Source organism: Zea mays, chromosome 1 (assembly GCF_902167145.1).
Source record: "Zea mays cultivar B73 chromosome 1, Zm-B73-REFERENCE-NAM-5.0, whole genome shotgun sequence".
In the NCBI taxonomy this organism is placed as follows: Eukaryota; Viridiplantae; Streptophyta; class Magnoliopsida; order Poales; family Poaceae; genus Zea; species Zea mays.
In genome coordinates, this window is record NC_050096.1 from 251,930,857 (window position 1) to 251,938,712 (window position 7,856).

The following is a 7,856-nucleotide window of genomic DNA, read 5'->3' on the forward strand; positions in this document are numbered from 1 at the left end:
ACGATCAGAGGTTATTAAGCTGAGAAACGAAGCTCTGGAAAAGGATAAAATTCTGCTTACATTGGTGGACAAGGTAAAAGAGGACGAAGCTGCCTCAAAGGCCCAGACTGAAGCGCAGAAACGCGAAATTAAAGATCTTCAGAAGCAGCTAGCTAGAGCTAAAGAAGAACGTATACTTGAAGAGACAAAACGAGAGCTTAATGACCAATGGGCCGATCATTTAGAAATAAATGTTAAAGAGCTTCGTGCATCCTAGAGAAGATGCTATGTTAAATCTATAAAATGTGTTAAGAAGATAAAATCCAGCTTCGCCAACGTTGGCACATTCTCTAGCGAAGAGAATTTCTCAAGGGGCAATCCCGAAGGTCCGATTGAATGGATCAGTCACGAAGCTGAGGCCTTCGAGGAAATACTGAATAGCCGCGGAGACATATGTGCTTTTTTGGGTGCTAGAGGAATTTCTACTGTTTTGGAGAGGAAAGGTTGCGAGCATGTAAAATCCTTAGCGCAATCCGAAGCTACTTTGTCCTCCGAAGACATTAAAGACCCCTCAGCCGAAGCAAGCATGATCAGCGGAAAATTTTTCACCGATATTTGGGACAACGGCGGACGAGAAATGGCTCAAGAAATTATTCAAAAGAGCGAAAAAGGCATTCACGACGCTAGAAAAATAACAGAGGCTGCTGAGAAAAGTACAGAGCCCGAAGGGCAAATAGGTACTAATTAGTGATAATTGGCTCTTCGCTGTAATCTTTTGATTTTGAACTTGTTCACGGCTTGTAATAATATATCTGTACCTTTTCTTTTCTCAGAACCTGCTGAGCTAGCCCCAAGCCCTCAGACAAAGGGGGATGACGAAATTAGACAAATGGCAGAAGCCATCATGGATAGAGTTGTTGATCAACTTTTAAATGAAGCTGCAGAAGTAGTCTAAAAGAAGATTAAATGCTGCTGTAAAAACATTTAGTTTGTAATTGATAGTCGCCTAGAGGGGGGTGAATAGGGCAAAACTGAAATTTACAAATATAAACACAACTACAAGCCGGGTTAGCGTTAGAAATGAAAACGAGTCCGCTAGAGAGGGTACAAAACAAATCTCAAGCAAATGAGGAGTGTGACACAAGGATTTGTTTTACCGAGGTTCGGTTCTCGCAAACCTACTCCCCGTTGAGGTGGTCACAAAGACCGGGTCTCTTTCAACCCTTTCCCTCTCTCAAACGATCCCTCCGACCGAGTGAGCTTCTCTTCTCAAATCAAAACCGGGAACAAAACTTCCCCGCAAGGGCCACCACACAATTGGTGCCTCTTGCCTTGATTACAATGGAGTTTTGATCACAAGAACAAGTGAGAAAGAAAAGAAGCAATCCAAGCGCAAGAGCTCAAAAGAACACGGCAAATCTCTCTCGCTAATCACTAAAGCCTTGTGTGGAATTGGAGAGGATTTGATCTCTTTGGTGTGTCTAGAATTGAATGCCTAGCTCTTGTAAGTGGTTGAGAAGTGGAAAACTTGGATGCAATGAATGGTGGGTGGTTGGGGGTATTTATAGCCCCAACCACCAAACTAGCCGTTTGGTGGGGCTGACTGTCGTATGGTGCACCGGACAGTCCGGTGCACACCGGACATGTCCGGTGCGCCAGCCACGTCACCAAAGACGTTGGGATTCGACCGTTGGAGCTCTGACTTCTGGGCCTGCCTGGATGTCCGGTGGCGCACCGGACATGTACTGTAGAGTGTCCGGTGCGCCACTACGCGCGTGCCTGACTTCTGCGCGCTCTGGCGTGCATTAATTGCTGTTGCAGGTGACCGTTGGCGCGAAGTAGCCGTTGCCCCGTAGTTACACCGGACAGTCCGGTGTACACCGGACATATCCGGTGAATTATAGCGGAGCAGCCATTGCGAATTCCCGAGGCTGCCAAGTTCCAGAGCCGCGTCCTCTTGGAGCACCGGGCACTGTCCGTTGTACACCGGACAGTCCGGTGAATTATAGCGCGCCGGCTCTGAAAATTCCTGAGGCTAAGGAGTTCAGCGTGAAGTCCCCTGGTGCACCAGACACTGTCCGGTGGCACACCGGACAGTCCGGTGCGCCAGACCAGGGAGCCTTTCGGGATGCCTTTAGCTCTCTATTTTGAACCCAACATTGGTCTTTTTAATTGGCTTGTTGTGAACCTTTGGCACCTGTATAACTTATACACTAAAGCAAACTAGTTAGTCCAATTATTTGTGTTGGGCAACTCAACCACCAAAATTATTTAGGAACTAGGTGTAAGTCTAATTCCCTTTCAGTAATATTTGTCAAAAATCGTGTAACATTGTGTAACATATTAGCTGTTTATAACTCCATTTTTGACGATGCATGAAACATCATACACATACCATTTTTGAGCCTTCGGCGAAAAAACACCTTCCCTTCTTTTCATGCTTCGTAAAAATCAATAATCAATCCTTGTAAAATCAATAACCAATAGATCCTTTCATTTCGGTAATTGACGAAGGTATAACTCTTCAGCGGCTATTTCTTGTGCCTTGTCAGTAATTCTTTAAAACCATCTTCGGCCATCAATATCAAAACCCTCCCTTCTTGTATTGTTGATGCACTATGATGTATGATGCTATGCTATGCGAATGATGTAATGATGTAATGTTGTGCAAAATGATATTTGCCGAAGATTGATGAAATTAGCGTTTATTTTTCGCTGTAAGCCTCCCTTAGGAGCATCTTCGCCTTTTACTTCAGCGGAATCAGCGTTTATTTTTCGCTGTAAGCCTCCCTTAGGAGCTTCTTCGCCTTTTACTTTCAGCGGAATCAGCGCTTATTTTTCGCTGTAAGCCTCCCTTAGGAGCTTCTTCGCCTTTTACTTTCAGCGGAATCAGCGCTTATTTTTCGCTGTAGGCTCAGAAAACTTACACTGCGCTCCCTTAGGAACGGCTTTTTGTTGCTTCGAATAAATTGTACTTTGTTCCTTAGAACAAGTTTTTGACAACTTTGAAAATCCTCCTTGCCAACATAAATTCTCATGCTTCAGCAGCTTAGGCCTATGGAGAAGATATATTTTTATTACAGAAAAAAGCGAAACTATTACAAAAAATTGAAAGGCGATAAAAGACATTAAAACTACCCTTAATTGTTCCTTATTAAAAAGAAAGTAATAGTGAATATGAAAATGTGAAAGAGCTGCTGCTGAGGTAGGATATTTGTCAGTAAATGTGCTTCGACTCTGGCACAGTGCTATTGACTGTGTGAGCTTCGGACTCCTCTCTGAAGTCCCGCTGAAGGTTGACGCGCTGACTCCCTTCTGGCTGCTGACCTCTTTGTGTTGGTGGTGGCGGTGGAGGCTGCTGCCAAGATGTTTGGGGTTGGCTTGCCGAAGCAACAGAAGCTGCAGGGTGGTTGCCTACATATTCTGGAATATAAGGCGAATGATACGAAGCAGTATGCATGACCTGCTTCGGCTGACTTTGTTGTGCTGCTGCTTCTGCTATCTCCTTCTGCTTCTGGATGGTAACGTGGCACATCCTGGTAGTATGGCCCTTGTCTTCACCACAGAATAGGCAGTAAATTTTTCTTGGCTGATCTCCAAACCTTCCCCCGAAGCCCCTGGCGCCTCTGCCCCTTGGCGCTGACGGCCGAAAAGAACTTTGTTGCTGCCCCGAAACTTGTGAAGAGTATTGTGGCCTTTGCTGCTGGCTCCCTCGATCATCACTTTGAGTAGAGTTATGAATTGACCTAACGTGCCTCGGGTGAAATCTTCCTCCGAAGCCCCTGGTCATTTCAGAGAACCTGAATGCTTCCTCCCTTCTTTGGCGGAAGTCATTGTCAGCTCGAATGTACTCGTCCATCTTCTGGAGCAGCTTCTCCAACGTTTGTGGTGGCTTCCTGGCAAAGTACTGCGTTGAAGGTCCCGACCGAAGTCCCTTAATCATGGCCTCAATGACAATTTCATTGGGCACTGTTGGCGCCTGCGCCCTCAGACGCAGAAACCTTCGGACATACGCCTGAAGGTATTCTTCGTGATCCTGAGTACACTGGAATAGAGCCTGGGCGGTGACTGGCTTTGTCTGAAATCCCTGGAAGCTGGTTATCAAGATATCCTTCAGCTTTTGCCATGAGGTGATTGTCCCTGGCCGAAGAGAAGAGTACCAAGTCTGAGCGACACTCTTGACGGCCATGACAAAAGACTTTGCCATGACTGCCGTATTGCCACCATACGAAGATATGGTTGCCTCATAGCTCATCAAGAATTGCTTCGGGTCTAAATGACCGTCATACATGGGGAGCTGAGGTGGCTTGTAAGACTGGGGCCATGGTGTAGCCTGTAATTTTGTTGACAAAGGAGAAGCATCATCAAAAGCAAAATTTCCATGATGGAAATCTTCATACCAGTCTTCCTCATTGTAGAAACCCTCCTGATGGAGCTCTCTGCGCTGAGGCCTTCGGCTCTGGTCATCTTGAACAAGATGACGAACCTCTTCCGACGCTTCATCTATCTGCCTCTGAAGGTCAGCTAGACGGGCCATCTTCTCCTTCTTCCGTTGAACCTGTTGCTGAAGCATTTCTAGGTTTTGGATTTCCTGGTCCAAGTCGTCCTCCGGAGGCGTTGGACTAGTAGCCTTCCTCTTTTGACTTCGGGCCTCCCTGAGAGAAAGGACGTCCTGATTGGGATCCAGCGGATGTAGAGTACCAGCCCCTGTCGTTGAAGCTTTTTTCGGCGGCATGACGAAGGTGATGCTTGCCGAAAGTGTTCAAGACTCAAAAAATGGAAGTGAGTTCACCGGAGGTGGGCGCCAATGTTGGGGACTTGTTCTCAAATGCTATGAATCAAGACCAAGGCAACATAGAATGTTAAATATCAAAGCCCTTCGTCCTTCAAATCATTATTTCCCTTCAGATATAACGAATATAGGACGAAGGTCATGAAGGACATACCTTCATGATCATGATAAAAGATGGAGAACATTCATACAAAGTACAGAAAATAACATAATTTCTGTAAACATTATTATTAATCTATTTCCATATATATTACTTATGTAAACAATGGTAAATTACAAATGTACCTTCGGCTTGAAGGAATGAGAATACAGGCGTGACGCAAAAGTGAATGCCAAGTCAGCGTGAACAGTACAGGAATACTGTTCACCTATTTATAGGCGTGGGTCGCAGCCCATGCAAAATTACATTAATGCCCTTTACATTTATCAATAACTCTATATTAATTCTTCGAGGTCTAATTTGGCTTTTCATCTTTAAGTCGGTTTCCCTTTCCCACCGTTATGCCGAAGCTCTTCTGCACATAGCTTCGTGATCATCCTATCCTTCGTCGTGATCGCCGTCCCAGCCAAGCTTCGTCCTGACCATGCTTCTGTATACCCGCAACCTGATTCCGAAGATACCTGCTCGCATACTTAGAAAACATTGTCAAATCACGTTTTTGAGGACCTTCGGAAGCCGAAGGCCCCCAACACGGGGCGAGCCTCGATGGGACGCCGATCTTGTTCCCCCGTAGCCTAAACTAGCTAGGGGTAGGGTAATGATGTATCCTCTGTGGCGCGATCGGTCCGAGCCCAAGGTCGGGCGAGGCGGAGACGCCTCCTGAGGCCGAGGTCAGGCGAGGACGTGATTCCTCCCGAGGTCGAGGTCGAGGCCGAGCCCTAGGGTCGGGTGAGGCGGAGACCACCTTCCGAGGCTGAGGCGGGGGCCGACCCCTGGGGTCGGGCGAGGCGGAGACCCCCTTCCGAGGTCGAGGTTGAGGCCGAGCCCTAGGGTCGAGCGAGGCGGCCGAGGCCCAGGGTCGGGTGAGGCGGAGCTTCCTGTTGCGCCTGAGGCTGGACTCAGCTGTTGTCAGCCTCACCCTGGCGGGTGGCACAGCAGTCGGAGAGGGGCGAGCGGCGCTGTTTTCCTGTCAAGTCAGTCAGTGGAAGGGCGAAGTGACTACGGTCACTTCGACCTTGCCGACTGAGGCACGTGTGTCAGGATAAGGTGTCAGGTGATCCTCGCATTGAATGCGCCTGCGATACGGTCGGTTGGTGAGGCGATCTGGCCAAGGTTGCTTCACTGTGAAGCCTGCCCGAGCTGGGCCTCGGGCGAGTCAAGGGTGCGCCCGTTGCTTGAGGAGGCCCTCGGGCGAGGCGTGAATTCGCCTGGACTACTGTTCCCGCCCGAGGCTGGGCTCGGGCGAGGCGAGATCGCGTCCCTTGAGTAGACGAAGCCTTGACCCTAATTGCGCCCATCAGTCTCTGCAGCTTGTGCTGATGGTGGTTACCAGCCGTGTTTAGGAGTGTTGGGGGTACCCCTAATTACGGTACCCGACAGTAGCCCCCGAGCCTCAAAGGGAGTGTTGGTACTCGCTTGGAGGCTTTGTCGCACTTTTTTGCAAGGGGACCGGTCTTTCTCGGTTACACTTTGTTCCGGTGGGTGCGCGCGAGCGCACCCGCAGGGTGTAGCCCCCGAGGCCTCGGAGGAGTGGTTTGACTCCTCTGAGGTCTTAATGCCTTTCGTGATGCCTTGGCCGGTCTGGTTGTTCCCTCATGCGACCTGATTGTAGCCCGGGTGCGTGGTCAGGTTCCAAGTTTTTAGGCTGGTTTGTTGACGCTGTCAACGGTTTGGCCGTAGCCGGGTTTGCGAGAGCAGCCCCCGAGCCTCTGCACGGAGCGAGAGGACGATCAAGGACTATCTCGACTTTTATCATACGCCCCTTCGTCGCCTTTTCGCAAGGAGGAAGGGGGAAAGCGCCATGTTGCCCTCGGAGGGCGCCGAACATGGTGTCTCCAGCGAGTTGCTAACGGGTGATCCGAGTGGACGCCCGTGCCCCGTTCGATAAGGGTCGGCTAGTGGCCCAGAGGCGCGCTCCAAAAGTACCTGCAGGTGATTTGCCGGACCCGGTCCCGTTCGATAGGGTCCGAGGGCTCGATGCCTCCCTCTGGTGTGATTCCGTTACAAAATCGCTCCTGCTGGTCTCGGAAATGTCCTAGGGTACCTCGGGAGCGTAGCTCGAGCCTCGGCCATGTATCGGACGTACCTAGAGTCATCCCTCGCTCTGCGTGCTCTGGGGCGGCTGTCGAACCCTTCCGAGGGGCCAGCCTTCGAACCCCTGATCAGTAGTGGGCGTGGAGCCCGAGTGCTCTGAGGCTGCTGTCGAACCCTTCTGAGGGGCCAGCCTTCGAACCTCTGATCAGTAATGAGACTGAAGCCCGAGTGCTGTGGGGCGGCTGTCGAACCCTTCCGAGGGGCCAGCCTTCGAACCCCTGATCAGTAGGAGGGCTCGGGGCCCGCTTCCTTTGCGGAGAAGGATCCCTTTCGAAATATCCCCTTTCCCGGTCCCTGTAACAAGAGAGAGAAAGGGGAAGAGGAAAAGGATATGAATTTAAACGGTGTGGCACACCTTTTTTGACACGATCATCATGGCGGAGGTGAAACGACGCCTGCTTCGCCTACCAAAGGTGGCGCTTGCCCTGTCGAGGAGTTAATGCGACGGGACGGGCGGTTCGCGGGGCGGCCGTTGCGCGTGCGCGAGTCGTTCGAGGAACGGGCGTTTTGCCTTCGAGTTTGAATTTCACGGCGGGTTCGGGCGAAGTGTTGAACGGATCTCGCCCGGGCCTTTATATACCCGGAAGAGGGGCCGGTGGTGGTTCTTTACTCTGCTGCTCGCCTTCTGCTTTGGTTTCCGCAACCTAAGAGAATAGCTAGAGAAAAAAACGCGCACCTTGTCCGCTCCGTCTCCCCCCCTTCGTTTGGCGATGGCCGACAGGGTGACCGTCGTTTCGCCGCGCGATCCGTGGCCTCTCTCCACTGTCACGGTGGACGATCTGGAGGCCCTCGTCGCTGATGGTTTTCTCCATGCCCTCTCTGGCGACCCGC